The 12,622-nt window shown below is 40.0% G+C and overlaps 1 long non-coding RNA gene and 1 other non-coding gene across 2 annotated transcripts; both read right to left on the bottom strand.

Moving 5' to 3' along the window:
• Positions 1 to 6,514: 6,514 nt before the first annotated feature.
• LOC126701311 (small nucleolar RNA SNORD34) lies at positions 6,515 to 6,604 on the bottom strand. Its single transcript, XR_007647292.1, has one exon. It is a non-coding gene; the product is annotated as a small nucleolar RNA SNORD34 (small nucleolar RNA).
• Positions 6,605 to 7,174: 570 nt separating this feature from the next.
• LOC126700301 (uncharacterized) lies at positions 7,175 to 8,688 on the bottom strand. The gene is made up of 2 exons (XR_007647098.1): positions 8,497 to 8,688; positions 7,175 to 8,433 (listed from the first exon to the last, which is right to left on the bottom strand). It is a non-coding gene; the product is annotated as an uncharacterized LOC126700301 (long non-coding RNA).
• Between the last annotated feature and the right edge of the window lie 3,934 nt (positions 8,689 to 12,622).

Below are 12,622 nucleotides of genomic sequence, written 5' to 3'. Positions count from 1 at the left end.
TTAGGTCAATGGTACCCTGCTCATACGAGCTTGTGGACCAACTATCGCGCCCTCGAATGGTTTCCACACACCCCTTTATGGACTTTCCTTATGATGTAGTCTGCTTCGTTGGGGATTAAACACCTTGTGAGTGTACCTTTTTTCTTAGCACACAAGCCTAAGGATCCTGGGCCAAATACTTATTGTTTGGTGGACTGGGCTTGGTTCACTGCAGCTAAATGGGTTGTTTACAAACCAAATGGTGCACAGAGTAAGGAATCCTACAACACGTATACACTAGCAAGTAAGAATATATGTGTTGAACAGCAAGAAAAACAACAAAAGGAAAACAATGTAATAAGGGAAAGCACACAATGACTGTTAGGGATCCTTAGGTCAATATGAAATATTTGATTATTTTCTTAATTATGGATTACAATGTACTCACTAAGACGTGTTACAAGGTCCAAATAAGTTCAAAAATCACAGACTTAGATGGCTATTCAAGCCTCCAAGACTTGCAAAGTTTGAATCTCTTTGAATCCAAGTATATTTTATAGTGGTTGTGTTAGGATACTAGGGAGTATTTCTCTTTCTTTTACTACTTTCTCTAAGTTTTGACAGAGTTTTCTTAATGATTCTGTTATGATTCACTACTGCCTAATTGCCCTTTTCAATGTTGGTTGCCTTCCCCTTTTATAGTGTCATGGTAAGGTTCCGGGGTATCACTAATTTCTCCCTTTTGCTCCACTAGGTACCAGAGCTCATGCTGTGCCAGTTACTTAGAGGGCTGGTCCTTTCCTTATTCCTCATAATTTTCTCTTTTTGGTGCTATCTCCTTAAAAGTCCCTTGCTGACTTTCCATTCTGAGGTGCCCTTAGGTAGCTGACCTCTGCTTTTGGCTCCTTACTTTTTCATCTTTTTGGCTATCCCTTTTCTTGTCATTTTTCCCAAGTGGTCGGAATCCTTTCTTGCTGGGTTGAAGTTTTCCAGCCACTTCCCTTTATAGTTCTTCATTCTGGGTTCCCTGAAGTACCACCCCCTTTGTTCACGAATGGTTACTTCATGCCTTTTGATGCCTTGCTGCATCACTGAGTGCTTAAGAAGGACATATCTGTCCTTCGTTCCTTGTACTTTTTTTGTACTTCCTTTGAGCTGTCTAAATCCTACCTCAGCTGTGCTCCGCGTCCCAGGGATCCTGAGCCTTTGGCAGCCTCTGGGGATCTCAGCCCAGCTTTTTCTGTTGGACTCCCTTCGATTCCCTGATCTTGGCAGGTTAAGCTTTTCCTTTTGTGGATTTTGGGCTTCAAATCTTTTGGGCTTACCATCCTTTTTCTTTGTGGTGAATTCACCCCTTTTATGATTACTTGTAATGGGGTTGGCCCATTGTGCTATTTCTTTGGGCTTTGGTGTCATAATTTTTTTCTTTATTTATTTATTTTTTTTTACCTCAACACACCTTAGGTATGGTTAGGAGAAACATCTCCCATCAACACAAAGCGCGATGCTTAAACTTTCGATCTTTAGGATGCGTTATGGTCCTTCGGAAGCATCCCATTCTTAAGGTAGGAGATGATCGGAGTTGTCTAGTCAGTGCCTTTTGGAATCATCTGTATCTCCAATTCCTTAATGGTGGGGGATTGCTAAACAAAGGATAGGACTTGTAGATCAACCGTAATGTGTTCCGCAGATGCAACTTTGGCTAATTGATCGACATGTTCATTTCTTCTCTCGGGACTTGTAAGAATTTTACCACAAAAGTTTGATTCATTCGTCTTCTAATAAGGTTGAGATACTTTTTCATTCGTTCGCCCTTGGCTTCATAATCCCAATTGATATGCCCAACGACAACTTGAGAGTCACTATGAAGGATGACTGATGAAGCCCTAGCTGCTTTGGCCAAATCGAGCCCTAAGAGAATGGCTTTGTATTCGGCCTCATTATTAGTCATCGGGAATTGGAGTTGGACGGCACATTCGATGATGTACCCTTTAGCCCTTCGGGGAATTTAAGGACCACTCCGATCTTTCCATCACATTTGTTGGATAACCGTCCATTTGAATCTTCCAAGGGGTTGCCCTCTAGTCGTTAATTTCGCCCGTCGTGAATTTTGCGATGAAGTCAGCTAAGGCTTGGGCCTTAATCACGATCCTCGGGTGGTACCGTATGTCGAATTCACTCAGCTTTTGCCTATAAGACCATTATGGTATGTGCTTGGAAGTATGGCTTGACCTTGCGGGCTACTACGATCGAAGCGAAACCTAACTTTTTCATGGGGGGATATCTCTCTTTTGCCCCCCTTAGTGCTTGGCTGGTGTAGTACACCGGTAATTGTACGTAATCTTCTTCTCGAATCAAGGCTGAATTGACGACCGTGAGGGATACGACCAGGTGTAGGAAGAGCTCTTCATTGGGTTTGGACGGACTTAGAAGTGGTGGGGATGTTAGGTATGCCTTCAATTCTTCGAATGCCTTCTGAAATTCGTTATTCCATTCAAACACTTTCTTCAGGATTCTAAAGAATGGCAAACATTTGTCCGTTGCTCGTGAGATGAATTTGTTGAGTGCCGCAACTCTTTCGTTTAGGCTTTGTACCTCTTTAACGTTCTTTGGGGGGCTCATCTCTAGGATTACTTGGATCTTATCGAGGTTGTCTTCGACACCCCATTAGGATATCATGAAGCCAATGAACTTTCCCGATAATAGCCCAAACACACATTTGCTAGGATTGAGCTTCATTTCGTAGAGGCGAAGAGTTTCGAACATCTCCCTAAGATCATTCAGGTGATGGTCCTCTTCCTTACTCTTCACTAACATGTCATCTACATATACCTCAACATTCCATCTGATCTGTCAGACGAACATCTTGTTTACGAGCCTTTGGTTGCCCCCGCATTCTTCAATTCGAATGGCATGACTTTGTAGTAAAAAAGGCTTTGGCTTGTGACAAACGATGTCTTCTCTTGGTTAGACTCCTCGAGCTTGATCTGGTTGTAACTAGAGAAAGCATCCATGAAGCTTAACAACTGGTGTCCAGCAATTGAGTCTACAAGGTGGGCGATCCGTGGGAGGGGGTAGCTATCCTTTGGACAAACTTTGTTTGGCTCGGTGAAGTCTACACATATCCTCCACTTCCCATTTGCCTTCTTAACCATTACTATGTTGGCCAACCATTTAGGGTAGTAGACTTCTCTAATGAAGCCTGCGTCCAACAACTTGTGAACTTCTTCAAATATGGCCTTATCCCTTTCTTGTGCGAAGACCCTTTTTCTTTGTCGAATGGGTGGAAAGGATGGGGAGACGTTGAGTTGATGGACCATGATATTTGGATCGATCCCGGGCATGTCCTCTGGCTTTAGGCAAAGATGTCCAGGTTGTCCTTTAGAAAAAGAATCACCCCATTTTGAAACGAAGGGTTGGCTTACGTGCCAATGCGAGTGATCCGATCTACGTGTTCATCGACCAGGGAGATGGTTTCTAATCCCTCTATCGATTCTACATTCACTCGTCGGTCATTAATGTTCATGGTGGTCATTTGTTCATCCATCTCCAGTATGGCTACATAGCATTCCTGGGCTGCCATCTGATCCCTGTTGGCCTCTCCTATCCCATAATTTGTAGGGAATTTCAGTAGAAGGTGATATGTGGATGTGGCTGCCCTTCACGTATTGAGCATTAGTCGCTCGATGATGGCGTTGTAGGCTGATGAGCAATCCATTACCAAGATGGTGACATTCTTTGTGATTTGTTGAGGATAGGTGCCGATGGTGACCGGCAGTGTGACGGATTCGACGGGCATGACCTTCATTCTGCCAAAGCCTACTAGAGGGACGTCTGATGGCATGAGTCGTTCCTTACCAATCCTCATCTGTTGGAAGGCTGAATAGTAGAGGAAGTCGACTGGGCTTCCATTGTTCACCAGGACTCGTTGGGTATTGAAGCCTGCAATGGTCAAATTGATCACCAAGGCATCATCATGGGGGTAGTGGACTTGTCAGGCATCCTTCTTAGTAAAGCTAATCACCAGGTCATCCATCCGAGTAAGCTTGGGCAGACAATTGGTGAGCTGGACATTTTGCAGCATCTATAGGTAGGTCTTCCTTGCCTTCCTCGAGGATCCGATCATTGTGATCCCCCTGACGATCACTCTTATCTCTCCAAGTGGGGCTTTGGGTTGTTCCTTGACTCATCGATTCGACTCTTAGTCCCTTGGTAGGTTTTCTCATACTCTTTCTCACCCTACGAACTGTTGCAATTTTCCTTGTCTAATGAGGGCTTCTATCTGTTGCTTTAGGTCATAGAAATCGGAGGTGTCGTGCCCATAGTCGCGGTGGAAGTGACAGTACTTATTCCTCAGCCTTTTGTTTGGGTCGCCCTTTAGCTTATCGGGCCACGCTAAGGTAGGGTCATCCCTAATCTGCATCAAGACTTGATTGAGTGGGGCATTGAGCGGAGTGAAGTTAGTCATTCGTCCTAGCGGGGGCCTTGACCTTCGTTTTTCCTTTCTGTCACCCATTCGGGTTGCCTTCCTTCCCCTGTCTGGACGGCGATTGTCGTGCTTTTCTTGCTTCTTCAATTCGCCCCCTTTGGCAATCACGACATTCTCGATATTAATATACTTCGTGGCTCAGTACAGCATGTCAGCCATGGTCTTCGAATCATTCTTGTAAACAGAGAATAAGAACTTTCTGGATCGGAGTCCATTGGTAAAGGCTGTGACCAAGGCTTTATCGTCGACTTCATCGATCAGTAGTGCCTCCTTATTAAACCGAGTGACATACGACCTCAAGCTCTCGTCGTCCCTCTATTTGACGTTCAGGAGGCTTGCCAAGGACTTCTTATGTCGCTAACCCCCAATGAAACTAGTGATGAAGAGCCTACTTAATTCCTTGAAGGTTGAGACGGAATTGAGAGCTATCTTGCGGAACCATACTCGAGCTGGCCTTTTGAGTGTGGTGGGGAAGGCTTTGCATATAATCTTGTCTAGGACCCCTTGCAGATGCATGAGGGTTTTGAACAACTCTAGGTGGTTGATGGGGTCCTTCAACCCATCATATGCCTCTACTTGTGGCATTCTGAACTTGGCTGGTAGGGGAAAGGATATGACTGGTGCAATGAAGGGAGAATCGGTACGATGGACTAGTTCATCCAAGCTAGTAGACACCCTACCCTTTAGAGCATTCATCATTATATCCATCTTCTCTTTCATCGTCTACATCTCTTGCATTATGCGCAATGCGTTGACTTCTAGCTCAGAGGGATGACTGGTATCCTGCTAGTCCCGTTTACTAACGACATTGCTTTTCTCTTGGTTGTCCCTCTCTTGGTGATAGTCATTGGGGGACGATCGTTGTCACTTTGTCCCTTTCCTGTATGTCATTCTGATCGTTCGACTCTCGATCATTCTACTGTTCCAACTGTCGTTCCAACTCGTGGCTTTGCTGAGTGAGCCGTTCAACCGTTGTGGCGAGGGTTTGCACTTGCCACTCCAATGCATTGAGCGGGTTTCCGGTCTCTTGGTTGATGGTGGCCATTGATCGTGTCAGGACCATACAACTCTTTGTCTTTGAAACGGCGATAAGCTTATCACTTGTTTCCCACAGACAGTGCCAACTGATGATGCACAAAAATTGTTAGTGAGTTGATTGTCCACACACGTGCCAATGGATGTACTTGAAGAACAAAAGAGAAGAACCAATCAAAGGGCACCGGTGGGGTACCAGCCAAAGACCCTCCGAAGGTTAAGTCAGTGATAGAAGAATCTATAAGAACTCAAGAGTGCAAGAGTTAGGGAGAATTCACGTATCTCAAGAAGGGTAAGGTTTGTGGTTTATATAGTGGTAGAGAGCTGACTTGAATCCCTTAATACGGGGGAATTCCCTTGTAAAGAGAAGGGTCCCAAAATACTCGGGATCACCTTTCCATATATAAGAGATCTGATTGCGTGGTAGGGCCTTTGGTCATGATGTGCAAGTAATTTCCACGTAAGGATGTGTGAGTGGGTCTCACGCAAGCCCCATGGAAACCCTATGGGGATGGGTTGTTAGGATTGGGGGATTGCCAGATTCGTTGGCCCATAAGTCGGTCATCCCTTTCCGGCACCCCCATACCGATCAATCAAAAATTATCTTCATCATAGACTTGTGATCAATTTTTTTGGATAAGTAACTTTATAAAAATGAAAAAAAATGGCCAAAATATCCGTTGAAAATACATTATGAGTTCAGTACCAAGAGCCAAGAGAAAAATATGACATTATAAACTTTGAAAGCAACTTCCACAAAACATGAGACAATGGTAACAATTAATAAACAACAAATGCCTGTTTGGTATGTGTGTTTAAAAACTGAAAATTGTTGTTTAAAAACATGTGTGTAAATACGTATCGATGAAAAAGTGTGTGAAAATACGTGTAATGTTGTTTAAAAACTGAAAATTGTTATTTGAAAACACAAACCAAACACCCCCTAAAAAGTCTAGAACATGATTTTTTTTTTCCTTTTTTCAATTGACTTGAAGAAATACAATAACATAGAAAGGCCTCAGATATTCCAGAGATATCATTATCTTATAACAGATAATCAACCGATGTAGGCACAATCGTTTTAGATCATCACTGGCCTTAACTTACCATAGAATTAAGGAAAATACTATTTCAAATGTATGGTCATTCAAGTGATAATTCTAGGACAATGTAAGAACAAAACCAGCAATTGTGGGAGTATTCTCAAATTCTTTAAATCAGAGCATTATTACCAAAAAATTCTATACCATCCTCTAAGATAATATGCACCAACAAAGCCTAAAGATGATATTAAAGATGAAATTGTGAAAGATTAAGCTACAATGAAATTTTGTATAAAAGCATTCACATTGGTGGAACCATAATTTTAGCTATTTGGCTCTACCAAAAGCTACTTTATTTATTTTACCTTCTCACTTTACAAACCATCGAATATTAGTTGTTTTATTTTAGCTTTCAATACAATAAAATAATATATTCACTACAATAAACAACAATCATAACTACCGCCACCGACACCGCCATATGATAGCAAATAATTGTCTAGTGTAATAATAATTTTTTTTTAACTCCAAATTATATATATACAATTGTTTTTTATTAAAACAATTTCTCAATTATCATAATAGCAAATAATCATCTAGTATAACAATAATATTTTTTAACCCAAAATTTTGTAATAATTTGCTGTGTTTTAACACAATTGTAATTTTTATTTAGTAAATTTCATTACATGATAAACACGTGTCCCACTAACTTCCTTTATTTTATTTTTTTTCCTTCACTTTTTCCTCAGCAGCCACACACGTTTCTTTCCCATTCCCTTCAAATATCTTTTCTTTTCCTCCACTCGCCATTTTGTCTCTTCTTCAGCTCTTCTTCTTCATCTAAAGACTAAGAGTTCGTTTGGTTGGAGGGATGGAAAAGTGAAAGGATGGAAAATTGTATGAAGATGGAAAAGTGGGAGGATAGAAAATATTTAGTTTCCCCTCTTGTGTGTTTGGTTGGAGGGGTAGAAAAGTAAGAGGGTGGAAAACTCTTTTATTTGGTTGGAGAGAAAAATGGAAGGATGGAAAATATAATTTATATAAATTGACTATTATACATTTGTTACATAATAAGTAAGAAATACATTTATTTGTACTCATTAAATAATATAAAATTTACCACATTGGGAGGATGAATTTTGTAGGCTTGGGAGAGAAAAATTTTTCTCGGGTTTTCCTTCCTCCCCATTTTCCTTTTTTTGCCAAACAGTAGAAAACACTGATTTCCACCATATTTTCCTCCCTATGTTTTCCACCCCCTAAATTCACCCCAACCAAACACAGTGTAAAAGATAGTTTCTTCTTCACCCAAAAGACAAGAAGAAAGAGATACATTACACACAAAATGAGAGAAGAAGAAGCCACAACAAAAGAGGAAGAAGCTCACGGTAGAAAAAGAAGAAGCCCACAGCAGCAGTGGGTTTATGGGTTTATGTTGGAATTGAAAATTGCACATTTGATTTAGAATTTTGCAGTCTATTTGGTTGGTTAGAATTTGGAGGAAAGGAAAAGAAAGAAGAATCTGAGGAAGAGAAGAGAGAAAGTTGAGAAAGGAGAGACTGAGAGCTGTAATGGTAATAAAAGAGAAAAAGGAAAAGAAATTATTTAAATATTTTTCATCAGCATGAACGCATAAATAAAATACAATTTGTTTTTTTACCTTTGAGATGGCTGTGTATTGTAGCTGACAAACTAAAATATATACATTTAGTCCCACTAATGTGCTCCCGTTTTTGTAGTTGGTGGTGCTAAAAATAGCAATTTAACTTTTTAGCACTACCAATATTGATGCTCTAATGATTTATCAAAACCATTCAGCACTGCGATCTTATTCTTCATCACCATTATAATTCTAAACCAAACACTCAAATATATGAGAGAGACCTTCTCAAAAAAAAAAAAAAAAAAATATATATATATATATATATATATATATATGAGAGAGACAGAGAGAGGTTGAGAGAAGCTATGGCCTGAAGCCTTAGAGACTTTTGCCGCTGACATAGAGTTAAACCAAAGGTGTGAATTTATAGGAAGCCATTTCAAGGGTTTTAAGGGGTTTTGCTTGCACAATGGCAAGAGGGTCAGGATAATGTTTCTGGGTTTTTTGGCTTGTGAAAGTCCGGGTGACCCACAAGTCAAAACACATGAACTTTTCAATTTGAAAGTTTTTCCCCTTTACTTTTCAGAGTATCTTGATCTCCACACTTCTACTTCTATATAATTTTATTCAATAAAATAGTCATAGTTATAAAATTTTAGCTATTTTATTGATCACTTTTAGTTCTATTGTATATTAAAGTTATATTAAAATATTCACATTTATTATAATTTGGTCCCATAAACGTTTATCTCTTGATGGATTTACCTAACTATCCTAACGCTTTATTGAGTGTGCTTAACGTCAGTTGATTATTGGCGAGTGTTCCCCAAGTATCCTAACGTTGAAGGAGTATTCCCCCAAGACGCAACGTGGTCAATTTTGGACATATCTGCTGCCGCCCACGAGTACTGCAGACTATTCTTGCTTCAGTCCTCACGTAAGAGCATTCTCATCAGCTCTCTAAAAAAAAATGTCATTTTGATACATTAAAAATTCACTTTATCATTTTAACACATTATTTTAAAACATACCATTTATCAGATATTCTATTCTTCAATTCTATACATTAAAATAATATTTACTACACATTAAAATAATATATTACCTCTTCCTCCCTATCCCTATCACTATCACTATCATCATCATCACCATCACCAACGGTCACCACCAGCACAAACACCGACGGCCACCATCGGCGCCTTAAAAAAAAAAAAAAAAAAAACCAGAGAGATCGACACAAACCCAAACCCACCACCGATACAAACCCACATCCACCACCGGCACAAATACACATCCGCCAACGCCGCCTCAACCAAAAAAAAAACAACCAGAGAGATCACAAACCCAAACCCACCACCGGCACAAACCCACATCCGCCAACGCCGCCTCAAAAAAAAAAAAAAAAAACACAACCAGAGATCGGCACAAACCCAAACCCACCACCGCATAAATTCACATCCACCACCGGCAGAAACCTTAAACAAACCACATCCCAAATCCACCAAATCAATTATAAAATTAATTACAATTTACACTTAAATCATAAATTGAATCGACACAAACCCCATTTTTTTTTCTTCCTTCAGTGTTTGTTACCTTTCAAGAGCGACAAACCCTCTCCGTTGCCGTCGCTGATGGAAGTGGGTCAGTGACCAGTGGCGAGCCTGGGCGATCTCTATCTCTCGACGTGGTGAGATCGGCGTGGCGAGACGGCTTGGCGAGACGGCGTGGTGAGACGGTTTGGCGAGACGGCGTGGCGAGACATCTTGGCGAGATGGCGTGGCGAGACGGCGCGGCAAGACGGCGAGGCGAGAATGCCAGACAGAGAGAGAGAGAGAGCGATGGGTTGCAGACGAAGTGACCGAGAGAGACAAATGAGGGAGGAGAGAAAAAAAACAAATTAAATATAGGTAAACAGTGTATAGCATTTTTGTCCGTACCGTCTTATATTTGAGACAGTACTGTAGACATGTTCTAAATTTTTTGAGATATAGAACGACTGATGAGAGCTTGTTTTTGTGTTTGGTATGTTAAATGTGCCAAATATTTGGCATTTGGCACATTTAGCACACCTGATGAGAGTGCTCTAATTATGTTATAATTTGAGAGTAAAGAGTATCGGTAAGATCTTGATTTGGGTTCAGAAGAGATGTGTTTGTTGGTCTCGGGTTTGTTTTGGACCTAGCCAGGCCTGTTTTTTGGTCAGCTTGCTCTAGAATTACCACAGCCCATAAGCCCTTCAGATTACTACAGCCCGAGCCTTCCCCTTTGGATTTAAGCCCACATGTACATTAACTTTTAAATAAAATGGGCCACCACATGTTTCCTTTAATTATAAAGATGCCATCTTATTTTTTCATATTTGCACATTCACATGTTTTACTTTTTATCATGTTTGCATTTTAAATCCACATTTTTTGCTTGTTTTCTTTTAAGACATTTGCTTTGCAACTTGTGTGATGTTCATGCTATAGCTTCATCCTTACCAATTGATAGTACAACACAAGCTTACAAATATCACTTATTTAAATTCCATTCCTTTTCTTGAGATCAAAACTTACACAGTTCAGCAAAAGGATAAAATGACAAACAAAAATAAAAATTGTTTTAGGTACATTAACACCACACAATTGATAGTACAACACAAGCTTCTACTTTCTTTCTTTAGTTTTTTTTTTTTTGAATAAACATTGGTATTTCAAACAGAGAGATATATAGCAGAAGGAACTCTCTTCATCTACTTCCGGTGAACAAAAGCATGAAGAAGGACAGAGCAGATGGGGACATTCCCCACAAAGTTATACAGCAAAGTCTAAATTATGGGCCACAAAATTGACTTCCACACATTTCAGCAACATCCCATTTCTCAAAAGAAGATACTAATACTAATGCCTCAACTGTGATTATTTCTATAGACCGATGTGGATGGGACTCTTATTTGGAGATATAACATTAAATTATTAAAAGCATCACCGTCACAAATTAAGGCTTTAAAGCTCTGTTCTTTTGCCTTGGATAATGGTAACAGCAATCTCTCAAAAACAAGAAGAGATAATGCTAACAGCACTTTATTAAACCAATTCTTTTATTTTCGACCATGACAGACTCAAACCACTTCTGTGGAAGATAGCATGACAGGTACTACCAACTAAAACAAGATATCAAAAATCTGGAATTGATGATTTCAGTAGTCTACTATGTAGATCAGAAGAAGAAAACTTAATAATAGATTGCAGTCCACACCACTCTTGGATCAATTTGCAAGGACAAATGCATGAAACCATCCACACTCATGCGTCCATGTATAATCCACATGAATTTGAAGAGATTAATCAGAAGATGAAGCTTAACCACAAGATCTGCACATAAATCACCACTGATTTCTTGGAAGATAAAGTTGCCAGATTAAGCATAAGATCACCCCAAAACGAAGAAGAATTCAACCATAGTGTTTGATTCTGGTCATGCATGAGCCACAAACCATATTGGCGCAACCAAACATACTCGACACCTTAGGCTTTCATCATATATGAGCAGTGATCATGTCACATGCTGTTAAGTTCACATGCTCAATATTTTGTCCAGTGAGTTTAGTGCTGATGAGGTGAAGACGGTGTTGTTTCAAATTAGGCCAACTAAAGCTCCTACACCAGATAGTATGAATGCTCTTTTCTATCAAAAATTTTGGCATATTGTTGGTAATGATGTGAGGAACTAATGCTGTTTTGGATTTTTTGAATTCTGGTAATATGTTGCCTGAAATAAGTTATATCATATTGTTCTCATTCCTAAGGTGAAGTCTTTGGAGAGAATGTCAGACTTTAAACCTATTAGCCTGTGTAATGTTATTTATAAAATAATTTTTAAGAACTGACTAACAGATTGAAGTTGATTTTGCCGCAATTAATTTCTCCCACTTAGAGTGCTTTTGTGCCTGGTCAATTGATAACTGATAATGTGATTATGGCTTATGAAACTTTACATGCTATGCATGGCAGGAAGAAGGGCAAGAAAGGTGCTCTTACACTGAAGCTGGACATAAGTAAGGCGTATGACAAGGTTGTGGTCTTTTTTGAAGGGAATGATGATCAAGTTGGGTTTTCTACAAGGGTGAATTGACCGGATTATGAGTTGTGTCACTACTTCCTACTTCTCAGTCTGTCTTAATGGTAAGGCATATGGTAATTTCAGGCCTACTAAAGGGATTCACCAAGGTGATTCGTTATCCCTCTATTTATTCTTGATTTGTGCCGAGGCTTTTACATCTATGCTAGCCAGGGAAAAGGAGAATGGTCGGCTTCATGGTGTGTCCATTAGTCGATATGCCCCTACTATTTCCCATTTGCTTTTTGCTAATGACTCTTTCTTGTTTTGTCAAACTAAACAGAAGGAAGTGCAGGTGACCTCTGAGGTCTTAGTTATATGTCGTGGCTTCTGGCCAATGCATCAATTTAGAAAAATCTTCAGTCT

The sequence above is a fragment of the Quercus robur genome, chromosome 9 (genome assembly GCF_932294415.1).
Source record: "Quercus robur chromosome 9, dhQueRobu3.1, whole genome shotgun sequence".
In the NCBI taxonomy this organism is placed as follows: domain Eukaryota; kingdom Viridiplantae; phylum Streptophyta; class Magnoliopsida; order Fagales; family Fagaceae; genus Quercus; species Quercus robur.
This window is presented reverse-complemented; position numbering and strand designations above follow the sequence as displayed.